The sequence below is a fragment of the Bos grunniens genome, chromosome 11 (assembly GCF_055505025.1).
Source record: "Bos grunniens cultivar Pamir isolate PY7600 chromosome 11, Bosgru_T2T1.0, whole genome shotgun sequence".
Classification (NCBI taxonomy): Eukaryota; Metazoa; Chordata; class Mammalia; order Artiodactyla; family Bovidae; genus Bos; species Bos grunniens.
Genome location: NC_141175.1, coordinates 17858882 through 17874352, shown reverse-complemented (window position 1 = coordinate 17874352; position 15471 = coordinate 17858882). Strand labels below are relative to the sequence as shown.

Sequence of the window (15471 nt, the reverse complement as noted above, 5' to 3'; positions counted from 1 at the left end):
TTAAAATAAGTAAATTCAGGACTAAAATGAGATTGAGGTAAGTCAATTATGTTATGCAGTTTTCAATAAATGATAATGACCAGATACTAAAGATTTACTCACTGACATTAATCAAGCATGTTAACTGTAGCAGAAACCATTAAGTATCATAAAGGATGGTATTTCTTTGGTAAAAGGGCTTGCATGTGTTTGTGAAGCTCGGTTGTTAAGCTTTGGGTAATTAAAAAAAGAAAAAAAAAGTACTGTATGCAGGAGGAAATGGCAACCCACTCCACTTTCCTTGCCTGGAAAATCCCATGGACTAGGGAGCCTGGCAGGCTGCTGTCCACAGGGCCACAAAGGGCTGGACACAGCTGAACGACTGAGCACGCACTCACTGTGCATTTTTTAAATTGAGAAGGGGAAAAAATTTCCATTATTCCCTGTTTTCCATCTTTTCTTTGCAACAGTGCCCAATGAATCTGTCCAAATTACTTTAAAAAAATTCTATCACTATGCTAACAAATCCTGATGGTTCCCGACCAGCCACAGGAGGGGGTCTAATCCAGACCTGCAGGGTCCAGCCCAAGGGGCCCTATTGCCTTCCACCCTCTGTCCCTCCCTTCTCTCCACTCAAGACACATCCCTTCAGCCGTGAAGGGACCTAGTACTCAGCACCTCTTTCTCAGTCTCAGTTCTGCTCCATCCTGCACTCAAGTTTTGGGAACTGGCATCCCACACCTGCTGGCCAACGTGCATCAGAGGAAAACGTCAGAGCAGAAAACCCACCCACGGCTCCTCCTCCATCCCTCTGGGACTTTGCACACAATAGATGCTCATCAACTGTCTGCTGCCTGGATGTCCAGAGAAACTCACAGCATCCTGGCACTTGCTTGTCTCTGACCAGAGGTCCTCGCTGCCGCTGGGCCCTGGGACATGCAGACAGTGAGAATGATTAGCAGACTTGCCCAGCAAATGCTGACTTGACAGCACAGCCTAGACCACAGCACATGTAGCTCTCAAAACAAACAGAACAACAACAGCAAAAGCTCAAGAAACTGCAATGGAGACAAATGTGGAAAATGTGACACCATCACCATTTCTTTTACCGAGACCCTCAGCCACGGGATCTCAGAAGAGCATCTTTACGTGTTTCTGTTTCCAAAAATACTGCTGGCCTAACCGCCTCAGCCACTCTGAAACCAAGAGAACTAAAGCCAGGTATTGATATTTTCGATTCTAGTTAATCTTTTAAGCGACCTTTGCCTTAAAGCTTCACCAGCCAAGACTGAGCCCCGTGTCCCAGCTGCAGCTCTCAGAATGCCGGCCGTTCCCAAGGCCGTGCTAAGGCCAAGGCTCAGCTAAACTTTCTTTACAGAAGATTTCTTTTCTTATCGATGACATTCTCCAATTGGCGGGGAGGGGGGAAGGAAAAGGAAAAAAACTCTTGTTTCAGATTTAGCTACTTCAATCACAGAAGTGAGACCTGGGGGTGGCTTATATCCTCTGGAGGCTGTTTCTCTTTATAAATCCTAAACATTTAAAAATAGCTTTGCCTGTGCTGGAATGTCATTTTCTGGTATTTGGGCTTCTTCCACACGAATCTTTTTGTGACTATGAAGCCATTTCAGTTCTTGGAATTTGCTGGAGACCGATTCCCAAACACAGCGTCCTGGGAGGTGGGAGTGGGTCAATGCAGGGAGAAAACACAATTCCACTCTGCTTCACAACGCCTTCTTTCCCAGGGTGCTTTCACGTTCCCCTCATACCCGGGGAAACTGTGTCTGAACCAGTCAGGGTACTGCAGAGATAGCTGCAAAAACCCTAAATCATTGCAGCTGAGGTCAAAATACACACACGCAGTCACTCAGTACCCAAGGCCTGTGAAGAAGTAGGGGGCCATGCTTGAAAGGTCACACTTCCTGTTTCCTTGCAGTGCTGATGAGCCAGCTGGAGACCTCCCTTGGCCTCAGCAAAAAAAAATGTGTCAGTGAGAAATTAGCAACAGATTCCCAGGATTACTGGAGAAACGCTGGTAATGTCAGTACATGGTACACTGTCAGGGATTCCACAGGGATTCTCAAGCAGGCCCTTTGAGAGTGCAAGCGACAAGGCTGGCCTAGTGGTTAGGACTCCACACTCCCACTGAGGGTTCAATCCCTGGTCAGGGAACAAACATGCTACTTGCCAAAAAAATTTAAAAATAAAGTGCAGGTGGTGAAAAGGCAAGGCCAGCTAATGAGGACTTGAGGCTGTTGGGGAGGGAATGTTGGAATTTAGCTTCCCTAAACTGACCCAACAACACAAGAGATGACTCTACACATGGGCATCACCAGATCGCCAAATTCAGATTGATTATATTCTTTGCAGCCGAAGATGGAGAAGTTCTATACAGTCAGCAAAAACAAGACCGGGAGTTGACTGTGGCTCAGATCATGAACACCTTATTGCAAATTTTAGACTTAAAATGAAGAAAGTAGGGAAAACCAATAGATCAATCATGAGTGTGAGTGAAAAGTCGCTCAGTCGTGTCTGACTCTCTGCGACCCCATGGACTATATAGTCCATGGAATTCTCCAGGTCAGAACAGTAGAGTAGGTAGCCTTTCCCTTCTTAAGGGAATCTTCCCAACCCAGGGATCAAACCCCGGTCTCCCGCATTGCAGGTGGATTCTTCACCGGCTGAGCCACAAGGGAAGCCCAGGATATGACCTAAATCAAAGCCCTTATGATTATACAGTAGAAGTGACAAATAGGTTCAAGGAATTAGATTTGATAGACAGAGTGCCTGAAAACCTAGGGACATAGGTATGTAACACTGTACAGGAGGTGGTGATCAAAACCATCCTCATGAAAAAGAAATGCAAAAAGGCAAAATGGTTGTCTGAGGAGGCCTCAAAAATAGCTGAGAAGAGAAGAGAAGCAAAAGGCAAAGGAGAAAAGGAAAGCTGTATCCATCTGCATGCAGAGTTCCAAAGAATAGGAAGGAGAGATAAGAAAACTTTTATAAGTGACCAATGCAAAGAAACAGAGGAAAACAATAAAAGGGAAAGACTCTTGAGATCTCTTCAAGAAAATTAGATATCAAAGGAACATTTCATGCAAAGATGGGCACAACAAAAGACAGAAACGGTATGGACCTAACAGAAGTAGAAGATACTAAGAACAGGTGGCAAGAATTCACAGAAGAACTATACAAAGAAGATCTTCATGAACCACATAACCACAATGGTGTGATCACTCACCTAGAGCCAGACATCCTGGAATGAGAAATCAAGTGGGCCTTAGTAAGCATCACTATGAACAAAGCTAGGGGAGGTGATGGAATTCCAGCCAAGCTATTTCAAATCCTAAAAGAAGATGCTGTGAAAGTGCTGCATTCAATATGCCAGCAAATTTGGAAAATTCAGCAGCGGCTACAGGACTGGAAAAGGTCAGTTTTCATTCCAATCTCAAAGAAAGGCAATGCCAAAGAATACTCAGACTACCTCACAATTGCACTCATCTCACATGCTAGCAAAGTAATGCTCAAAATTTTCCCAGTCAGGCTTCAGCAATACATGAACTGAGAACTTCCAGATGTTCAAGCTGGATTTAGAAAAGGCAGAGGAACCAGAGATCAAATTGCCAACATCTGTTGAGTTATAGAAAAACCAAGAGAGTTCCATAAAATCATCTACTTCTGCTTTATTGACTATGTTAAAGGCTTTGACTGTGTGGATCACAACTAACTAGAAAAATCTTAAAGAGATGAGAATACCAGGTATTCCTGAGAAATCTATATGCAGGTCAAGAAGCAACAGTTAGAACTGGACATGGAACAACGGACTGGTTCCAAATTGGGAAAGAAGTATATCAAGGATGGATATTGTCACCCTCCTCATTTAATATATATGTAGAGTACATCATGGGAAATGCTGGGCTAGATAAAGTACAAGCCGGAATCAAGATTGCTGGGAGAAATATCAATAACCTCAGATATGCAAATGACACCACCCTTATAGCAGAATTAAAGAGTCTCTTGATGAAAGTGAAAGAGGAGAGTGAAAAAGCTGGCTTAAAACTCAACATTTAAAAAACGAAGATCATGACATGCAGTCCCATCACTTCATGGCAAATAGATGGAGAAAGAATGGATACAGTGAGAGACTTTATTTTCTTGGTCTCCAAAATCACTGTAGATGGTGACTGCAGCCATGAAATTAAAAGACACTTGCTCCCTGGAAGAAAAGTTATGACCAACTTAGACAGCATATTAAAAAGCAGAGACATTACTTTGCTGACAAAGGTCTGTCTAGTCAAAGCTATGGTTTTTCTAGTAGTCGTATATGGATGTGAGAGTTGGACCATAAAGAAAGCTAAGTGCCAAAGAATTGATGCTTTTTAACTGTGGTGTGGGAGAAGACTCTTGAGAGTCCCTTGGACTACAAGGAGATCCAACCAGTCCATCCTAAAGGAAATCAGTCCTGAGTATTCATTGGAAAGACTGATGCTGAAGCTGAAGCTCCAATAGTTTGGCCACCTGATGTGAAGAACTGACTCACTGGAAAAAACCTTGATGCTGAGAAAGACTGAGGGAGGGAGGAAAAGGGGACGACAGAGGATGAGATGGTTGGATGGCATTGCAGACTCAGTGGGCAAGAGTTTGAACAACTCAGGGACTTGGTGATGGACAGGGAAGCCTGGCGTGCTGCCATTCATGCTGTAGCCGAGTCAGACACGATTGAGCTACTGAATGGAACTGAAAGTGCCCCATATCCCCAGGTCCAGGCACAATGACAACCCACTGCTCCTGTCTTCCCAGCCAAGCCCTCCAGTGTCCCGGTACAGACAGCACTGGCCCTTCCCCTGCCCCTCCAGGCCACCCATCACCCAGCCTGACCTTCTCCTCACAACCCACGTGCTCTCTCCTCAAGTCACCATGGTAACCTCCCAGTGACCTGGGTCATCTCTCTCCTGCAGACACTGTTGTTCAGGATGTCCTTTCATTTTTCCCTTCTGCTCAGCCAAACAATATTCTGTTTTTTTTTAAATTTTCATTGGAGTATAGTTAATTTACAGTGTTATATTAGTTTAAGGTGCACAGCAAAATGAATCAGTTATATATATATATATATATATATATATATATCCATTCTTTTTCAGAGTCTTTTCCTATATAGCTTATTAGAAAATATTGAGTAGAGTTCCCTTTGCTATATAGTAGGCCCTTTTTCATTATCTATTTTATTTATAGTAGTGTGTATGAACCTAGAAATTATAATACTAAGTGGAGTGAGTCACAAAAAGACAAATAGCACATGATATCACTTATATGTGGGATCTAATTTTAAAATGATACAAATGAACCTTTTTACAAAGAGAAACAGACTCACAGATCTTGATATTTTAAGTCTTGAGCTACTGTGTGCGTAGTTGCTCAGTCATGTCCGACTCTTTGCGGCCCCATGGACTGTAGCCTGCCAGGCTTTTCTGTCCATGGGATTCTCCAGGCAAGAAGACTGGAGTCGGCTGCCATAAGCTCCTCCAGGGGATCTTCCCAAACCAGGGATCGAACCCAGGTCTTCCTCAGACGGTAAGGCGGATTCCTTACCGTCTGAGCCACCAGGGAAGCCCAAGAAGACTGGAGCGGGTGGCCTATCCCTTCTCCAGAGGATCTTCCCGACCCAGGAATCAAACCGGGGTCTCCTACATTGCAGGTGGATTCTTTACCAACTCAGCTACCAGGGAAGCTACCATGCATGCTTTCAAGTCCCCAGCTGAACTGTCTAGATAAACACACAATCACACGGATGGGGGTCTTTCCATCTGTGGCCATGAGCTCCACGTGGATTCACACCAGGGGATCACGCCGCATCTGTCTCTCCCTGGAGGTCTCCTCACTCTTTCTCTTTTTCCCCAAACTAACAAGACCTCCTGCACCACGGAAGTCTCACCTGAAGACTTCACTTCCAATTTCACAAAGAAAATAGAAGCAATCACAAGAAAATGCCTCTTCTGAGCACCACACGTGTCTGTCATGTAGTCCATCCCCACCAGTAACTATCTGTGTTCCTCTCTAAACAACCCCAGCTGTACACAAACACCTCTCCCTCACCTACTCAAGACACAGTCCCAGCAACCCTCTGTCCTATAGTAATATTTTTTCCTCTCTACTAGACCATCCCCACGGATGTATAAACAAAGCTAATGCATCTAACTAAAAACAAATTCTCTCAGCCTGACTTACCCCACCAGCTACCACCCCATATTCTGCTCCCCTTGGCAGCAAACCTCCTCCAAATTGTTGTCAACAATCTCTGTCTCAGATTCTTCCCTCCATCTTTCCCTCCAAACCCATTCTCCTTGGCCTTGGTTGCCATAGCCACCAGACCCACATGACATTTTGCTGTTTTTACTGAAGCCACCAATGACCCGAATGGCACTGGTTCAAGAGTCAGTTCTCCGTTTCCACCTCACTTGGCCTGTGCACACACTGGGCACAGCTCATCATTCCCTCCTTCTGAAATGACTGCATGTGGCTTTCAGGCAGACTCCCCCCTGGATTTCCCCCTTTCTGCCTGGGGCTTGCTTCTTGGTGCTCCGAAAGCTGGAAAGTCCCAGGACCCAATCTTGAAAACTCTTCTATCCCCAGGATCTTATCTGACCTTATTCCTTTAATAACCACAGACCAAAGATCTCCGTTGTATCTCCAGCTCAGACCACCGTCTTCAACTACCAGATCTGGATATACCTGTCACTCAGCCTCTCCATTTGGGGGTCTTATAATCTCAAACGCAATCTGTTCAAAATTGAACCCCTTGTGGCACCACACCCTTGCCACTACCCTGGCGGAGTTCCCCATCTCAGGTGGTGACAACTCTCCAGTTATGCAAGCTAAAATTGTTGCTATCATGATGGACTTTCACTTCTTCTCAAGCCCTACATCCATTCTGCCAGGACACCTTAAGGGCTCTTTCTTCAAAATATATCCAGAATGTGACCACTTCCTGCTTTTCATGACTACCAGTGGAGCAGGCCACTGAATTATCTCTTGCTGAATTACTAAAGTGGATTTCTCTAATGACCTCTAAGTGGCCTCCTGGTCTTCCCCTATCCTCTAACATCAGTGCCAGAATGAGCCGATTAAAACAGATCCTGTCCCTTCTCTGCTTAAAACCCTGCACTGATTTTCAAACCTAGAATTCCTCCAACGGTCCACGATGCTAAAACATGGTCAGTTCTCCACTGTCTCCTGACCACCCCACACCACCTGACTGCCTCTTGGTGTTCCTGGACTCTGGGCCTTCACACATACATCTTCTTCTAACTCCATTTCTCTTGTCCCAGATGCTAACTGGCTAATTCCCAGTTCAGTTCAGTCACTCAGTCATGTCTGACTCTTTGCGACCCCATGGACTATACCACGTCAAGCCTCCCTGTCCATCACCAACTCTCGGAGTTTACTCAAACACATGCCCATTGAGCCGGTGATACCATCCAACCATCTCATCCTCTGTCATCCCCTTCTCCTGACCTTATTCCTTTTCAAATGGGTCAGCTCTTCGCATCAGGTGGCCAAAGTATTGGAGCTTCAGCTTCAACATCAGTCCTTCCAATGAACACCCAGGACTGATCTCTTTAGGATGGACTGGTTGGATCTCCTTGCAGTCCAAGGGACTCTCAAGAGTCTTCTCCAACACCACAGTTCAAAAGCATCAATTCTTTGGTGCTCAGCTTTCTTTATAGTCCAACTCTCATATCCATACATGACTACTGGAAAAACCATAGCCTTGACCAGACAGACCTTCGTTGGCAAAGTCCCACGGTTCCTTAAATCCCTGTTTAAATGTCAGCTTTTTAACGAGACCTCCCAGAGCACTCCATTTAAAACTCCACCCCTCTAGAGCTGGGAGCTTTTTATTTTCTCCATGACACTTACGCCTGGGAATGAAACATAAAATTCACTCCCTCACGCGGTGGAGCAGACACGGTCTGTCTCTTGGTGCCTGTCCCCACCCTCACGTTCCACTCACATCCCACCATCCGGGAACTTCCAAGAAAGCAGAAGGGTTGGAGCAGCACCGGGCACAATGCAAGTGGCTCAATGCATCTCTTCTAGGTGAATCCATGAATCATGGAAACCCTGGAGACACCACTTTGATTTTCTAAACCTGTTTCCCAGTCTACAAAACCAGACTGGCAATATCAACCTCATGAGGTTGTTAAAAGCAGTAAATGAGGACCTGGGTGGAAATCTTCATAAAATATTAATTACTATAATCACTTAACATAATATGCTAAGGACCATCCTCAAAATTCATTAAGGGGAAGCAAACTAGGCAACAGCTTACATGGTGTGGTTTAAAAGGTTTAGAAAAACTCATTCAGGGTCTTTCCCAACAACTGCCTGAGATTCCACCTAAAAGACATAAATCAAAGTTTTCAAGCTTTCCTTTTCCAAATTCAAAGTTACCTCTGAAATGTCCTGATGGGAGGAGAGGAACGGTCTTCCGGTCAAATTCCAGGGTCCTCGGAGGCTCAGCTGGCTCGCCCTCTCATGACAGGACGCCCTCCTGGAGAAGGGGGAGGAGGTCTCTGGCACTGGGGTCCCTGCAGACCTGGGGGATGGGGACACCACCAGACTCCGCCGAATGCTGACCACCTGGGGACAGGAGAAGGGTGCAGGAGCTTAGTGAGCAGGTCTGGGCGGGGGGCGGCAAACTTGAACATGCCCACTCAGCACCCTCCCACCATCAGCCTTTCCAATCTCCAACCCAAGAGGGAAAGCCTGTGAAATAACCACTGAAGTCTAGGCAGATTAATCTATGAAAGTATTACAGTTCACTGGAAGAGGAGCTGAGGCTTATGGTGTAAGTAACCAAACTCCACCACGAGGTTAACAGATACATTTGCCAACACAGACAATTTTCAGATGACTAAGTGTCCCTGGTCTTCCTTTCCACCCCCTCTTTCCCCAATCACAGCTATACAGGTTTGCCCTAACTGGACTCCTACAGGGAGAGGTTTAGGTCCATAGAATAGCAACATAAAGCAAGATTGCATGAACTGCAGTCCCCAATGTAACTACTAAGGAGATAACTGAAAAATGAATGAAGAATGAACTACAGAATTAAAAAGGCAGATTAGAAACTAACACTAAAGAAGGCAAAATAGAGGAATAAAGGAACGCCAATGACACAGATCCATAGGGAAAAACAGCAAAACCGCAGACATAAATTCTATCTCATCAGTAATTGTACTAAATAGTCTAAACACTCTAATCAAATGGCAGAAATGGGTACAATGGATAAAGAACATATGCTGTTAAAGGAGACCCACTTCAGAACAGCATCAAAGAGTAAAACCCTTATAAATTCAATAAGCTATACAATATTTATATGTTGAAAATTACCAAAACATCATTACAAGAAATTAAAAACTAAGTAAATAGACATCCTGTGCTCAAGGACTGAAAGGCAATACTGTTAAGACAGCAGTACTTCCCATATTGATCTTCAGGTTCAATGCAATCTCTGTTAAAATTTCAGCTTTCTTTTTCACAAAAATTGACAAGTTGTTCCTAAAATTCATATAGAAATCCAAGACACATAGAGACAAAACAACCTTAAAAAGGAAAAGCAAAGTTGGAGAATTCACATTTACTGATGTCAAAAAAAAAAAAAAAGCTACCATAATCAAGATAGTGCAATAGTGGTATAAGGACACACAGAAAAGGAAAATGGCTTAGAACTGACGTTCAGAAATAAACCCACATATTTATGTTTAACTGATTTTTGACAAGAGCGCCATGACAATCCGGAGAGTAAATGAGAGCTTTTCAAAAAATAGTACTGACATTCAAAAAATGAATCTCTACACAGACCTTATACCTTCCACAGAAATTAACTCAAAATGGATTATAGACCTAAATGTAAGAACCGAAAATTACAAAACTCCTGGAAGAAATCATAGCAGTAAATCTTTGTAATCTTTACATACTAGTTTCTTAGATATATCTCCAAAAGCACATACAACAAAAGAAAAAGCGGTAAGTTGGAACTCAATCAAAATTTTAAAATTTTGTGTACTACTGACAACCATCAATAAAGTAAAATCAACCCACAGAAGGGGAGAAAATACACACAAATCCATCTATCTGATATAAATATTATACATACCTGATAAAGATGTATTCAAATTATATAATGAACACATTCAAATCAACAATAAAAAGAGAAATAACCCAAATAAATAATGGGCAAAAGATGTAAATAGACATTTCTCCAAAAACAAGATATCCAATTGGCCAACAAGCACATTTAAAAAATGCTCAACATGATTATTCAGCTTAGGAAAGGCAAATCAAATGAGATATCATGTCATACCCACTAGGATGACTAGAATCAAAGACAGAAGACAACAAGTGTAGGTGCAAATGTGAATTCTGAACCCTTACATTACACATTGCTACTGGGAACTTAGTGGTATAGCTACTCTGAGACACTGGCAGTTCGTCAAAGGGTGAAACACAGAGTCACGTATAAGCCAGCAATTTCACACTTAGGTATGCACCCAAGAGGATGGAAAACAAATGTCCGCAACAAAAACCTGTATGTGAACGTTCACAGCAGCATCACTCAAAATAGTCAATAAGTGGAAACAACCCAAATGTCCATACACTGGGGAATGTGGTTTGTCCACACATGGAGTTGGAATGCTACAATAAGGAGGAACTATGAGCATCCCAGGTGGCTCAGCGGTAAAGAATCTGCCTACCATGCAGGAGACCTGGGTTCGATCTCTGGGTCAGGAAGGTCTCCTAGAGAAGGAAATGGTAACCCACTCCAGTGTTCTTGCCTGGGAAATCCTACAGATGAGGAGCCTGGCAGACCAGTCCACAGGGTTGCGAAGAGTTGGGCACGACTTAGCAACTAAACACACACATGAATGCATCATGCTAAGTAAAAAAAAAAAAAGAAAGTCAAGCAAAAAAGCTACAAAATGCAAGAAAATGTATACATGAAATGTCCGGAACAGGCAAATCCAGAGACAGAAAGCAGACTGATGGTCTCTAGGGGGCTGGGGCATGCAAGAGTAAGCAGGGACAGCTACTGGACTGGGGTTTGGGAGGGAGCTAAAACTCTTCTAGCACTGGAACAGGCGTGACATATGTACAACTCTGGGAGTATCCAGAAAATCCCTGAATTGTGTACTTCAAAATGGTGAATTTTATACTACATGAATTACATCTCCAGGAAACTTCTGTTTAAAAAGAGTAGTAGTGGGCTACTTCCACAGGGTCTCAAGAGTCGGACACGACTTAGTGACTAAACTCCCAGCACACCTGAGATACATCCCAATGGACAGACCCACATCTCCTCGGGGGCCAGCCCTCCCTCCCTGCTCTTGTACTAAGATAACAAGTTTGGCCCCCCAGGAGGCCGGAGCAAGTGAGTTCTCTCGCAATGCTCCGGACCAGCTCCCGAAGTCTACAGCCTTCGACATACAGGCTGAGAGTTCTGAGCAACCCTTGCCCCTTGCCTGGTCCCTGCACAGAGCAAACCCCTTCTCCTGCAGGAAGCTCCTCCTACACCCCCGAAGCATCAAGGTTCCAACTCCAGAAAATGTGCCCTGTGTTTTGCGCCTCCTTTCTCTGCCTCTACTTGGCAATCCATCTGAACCCTTCAAACAAAAGGCACTACAAAACAGTCTGCTCTACCACCAGTTTCGGCCATTTTTCCCGTGTACAAAGAGCCAGTAAATAAAATTATAGTCTTCAGCCAGAAAGAACGGCTCAGACTGAGCTGGTACAGGGACAACAGGCAATCGAGCCGCATGAGGAGGAGGTTTATGAAGAGAGGCTGCATGCAGGGCTCTCTGCCCAGAGGCTGTGCTGGGATCCCGGGTGTTTTCAGGCCGCCAGCAGGTTGCGGGGCCCCCCTGCCAACTTTCCAGAGCCCCGCTCAGGGGGCGGCTTTGCGCTGGCATCGCCTGGCCCCCACAAACAGGCGTGAATTAAAGTTTTAGAGCACCACGGGGTTTCCCGTTTCCTGGGGTGGCTCCTTTTCCACACGGGTCACGGAAGTGGCGGCCACCTCCAGCCTCAGCTCAGTCGCCCAGGTATGAACCACGGGCCTCCGCAGAGCTCAGCTGACAAAGCTGCACAGGTCATGATGGGTCAGTGGCCATGCTAGTTTCCCACCAGCCCTGTGAGTTTTCACGTGCTATGCTGTATGTACAGAAAGAAAAATGAAAGTGACGTTGCTCAGTCGTGTCCAACTGTTTTCGACCCCATGGACTGTAGCCTACCAGGCTCCTCCATCCACCCATGGGATTTTCCAGGCAAGAATACTGGAGTGGGTTGCCATTTCCTTCTCCAGGGGTATCTTCCCAATGCAGGGATCGAACTCAGGTCTCCCACATTGTAGGCAGACGCTTTTACCGTCTGAGCCAGGGAAGAACTAGGAATATATGCACTAAGTTTTTAGCAGAAATGTGTAGCAAATATTCATCAGCTATTAACCTTGTTTTGCAGCAGTCCTACCTTGTGCTGAGATGATGGGTAGGAATGATTCAAAAAAATGCTGATAAAATGTTGATATCCTGATCTCAAGGAGATCAGACTCAGTAGGAACCCTGATGCCCACGCAAGACTCTTCAGACTCATTAAACATAAAACGCACTACTGTTTGTCACTGGAAGCAAAGACAACAAACTGCAGCCTAAGATGAGGCTTCTTGTTTCCTCAGTCTGCGCTCCTCGGGAATCTCAATGCCATTCCAATATAAATTTAATCAATTCACTCAGAAGGACAATGCAGATAGTAGAGTGCAGTTTATCACACCAGCGGGCCCAAGGCAGAGTCTCCTCTTAGCCAAGGACCCTGACCAGTTTTGTGAAAACCTTATATACCCTAAGTGTACGTGCTGCTACATCAAACAATGAAGGTCTCAGCCTGAGGAAGTCAACCTGGCACAAAGATATGCATTGAAGAAATTATTTCACCAACTGTATCATATGTGCATGCGTGTGTGCTCAGTCACTCAGTTGTGTCTGACTTTTTGCAACCCCATGGATTGTAGCCCTCCAGACTTCTCTGTCCATGGGATTCTCCAGGCAAGAATACTAGAGTGGGTTGACATGCCCTCCTCCAGGGAATCTTCCTGACTTAGGGAACTGAACCCACGTCTCCTGCATCACGGGCAGATTCTTTACCCACTGAGCCACGTGGGAAGCCCCAACTGGGTGTACATCAATATATAAATGAGTCCTAGCAGTGAGTTACAAAGACTTCCCTGGTGACTCAGACTGTAAAGAATCTGCCTGCAATGCAGGAGATCCCAGTTCAACCACTGAGTCAGGAAGATCTCCTGGAGAAGGGAACGTATTCTTGCCTAGAGAATTCCATGGACAGACCACAGGGTTGCAAAAACTCAGACACGACTGACAGACTTTCCCTCACTCAGTGAGTTATTATAAGATTATTCCCTGTTAAATTAACTCACCAAAGGACAGCTGGAATCACTAAAATATAAGAAAAAAACTGGTGGTAGGGATAACCACTCAAAACCTTCAAACTTTGTAACACACACACACACACAAACACATCACACATATATGTGTGCAATATTTATATATGGGCTTTCCAGATGGCTCAGTGGCAAAGAATCCACCTGCCAATGCAGGAGATGTGCGTGGATCTGATCCCTCGGTTAGGAAGATGCCCTGAAAAAGGAAATGGCAACCCAGTCCAGTATTCTTGCCTGGGAAATCCCATGGAGAGAAGAGCCTGGTGGGCTACAGTCCATGGAGTCGCAAAGAGTCAGACAGTACTTAGTGACAATATATATCTATGTATGTGTGTAGATACATACATACACACACTGCTGCTGCTGCTAAGTCGCTTCAGTCATGTCCGACTCTGTGCAACCCCAGAGACGGCAGCCAACCAGGCTCCCCCGTCCCTGGGATTCTCAAGGCAAGAACACTGGAGTGGGTTGCCATTTCCTTCTCCAATGCATGGAAGTAAAAAGTGAAAGTGAAGTCGCTCAGTCATGTCTGACTTTTAGCGACCCCATGGATTGCAGCCTACCAGGCTCCTCTGTCCATGGGATTTTCCAGGCAAGAATACTGGAGTGGGGTGCCATTGCCTTCTCCACACACACACACACATACATATATACATACACAAATATATACTCAGACACATACTGCAGAACTGGGCGCCCTGCTAAAGGAGCACTATGGTCAGAACCAGAGCAGCAGGGGGCCAGACCGAGCACCTGCCCAGCCCCATACCGCAGCTCAAGTGCAAGCGCACAGTAGCAGGAAACTGGACTTAGCTAAAGCTGGGTTTTACCAGGTGACTATGAAAGTGGGAGAAAGGGCCACGTTTTAGAAAGAAGAGGACTGACAACACAAGGGTGGCAGGGAACACTGGAAAGGAAGTGGGGCTGAGGGTCCCAGGAGGATGGGGCATTTCTGAAGCCCAGGAGCAGAAGGACGAGGACTAGCTGCAACGAAGGACGACAGTGATCAGAGAGGGTGCTGGACGTCAGGGTCAGAATGATCAGGCACCACTCAGGAAATGCGAAGGCAACAGAAGGCCTCGCAGCATTCCTTGCAAGATAAAGACTGCAAAATGACTTAAATGTCCATCAACAGGAACAAGCTGAAGGATTAGGATGATGTCCTTCACACAAGAGAAGGAGCTGGATCTGAAGATACTGGTATGAAGAGATGTCAGAGTCATAATGAAGGAGGAAACAGACAGAACAGGTTCCATCTTTAAATCAGGACTCCATCTTGGGCCGGACTGTAGACTTTGAGCTATATGCCCAATATCTATGGAAACGATAAACCCACTGGAAAACCAGGCCCCCAGAAGGAAGAGCCCTGGGGCTCACACCTAGACTCTCTGCCGCCTAAAAGAATACCCTAATTATCTGTGTAACCGAATAGAATCATACATTCTATTATGCTTATTGGGGTATGACCACAGGCCTATTGATAACTGTCCACTGTTACCTACCTAGGCTTAAGGCGTATGAATCACAGGTTAACTTTGATTGTATCTTGCTTTTCCTTTGTTCAGACTGCTGCTGCTGCTGCTGCTGCTAAGTCACTTCAGTCGTGTCCGACTCTGTGCGACCCCATAGATGGCAGACCACCAGGCTCCCCCATCCCTAGGATTCTCCAAGCAAGAACACTGGAGTGGGTTGCCATTTCCTTCTCCAATGCGTGAAAGTGAAGAGTGAAAGTGAAGTCGCTCAGTTGTGTCCCGCTCTCAGAGACCCCATGGACCGCAGCCTACCAGGCTCCTCCCCCCATGGGATTTTCCAGGCAAGAGTACTGGAGTGGGTTGCCATTGCCTTCTCCGTTGTTCAGACTAGTTTCAGGGAATTTGGGGAGGTGGATTTGGGCATGTACACTTAGGGTATATAAGGTTTTCACAAAAACTGGTCAGGGTCCTTGGCTAAGAGGAGACTCTGCCTTGGGCCCACTGGTGTGA

The 15471-nt window shown here is 45.3% G+C and overlaps 1 protein-coding gene across 9 annotated transcripts in view; it reads right to left on the bottom strand.

Annotated features, from left to right (window-relative positions):
- RNF144A (ring finger protein 144A) overlaps nucleotides 1–15471 on the bottom strand; it is a 128913-nt gene that overhangs the window by 87759 nt on the left and 25683 nt on the right. For all 9 annotated transcript variants that reach the window (XM_086323489.1, XM_086323494.1, XM_086323498.1 and 6 more), the window contains exon 2: nucleotides 8434–8622. The gene's annotated coding sequence lies outside the window, so the exon portion shown is untranslated. The remainder of the gene's footprint in view (nucleotides 1–8433; nucleotides 8623–15471) is intronic.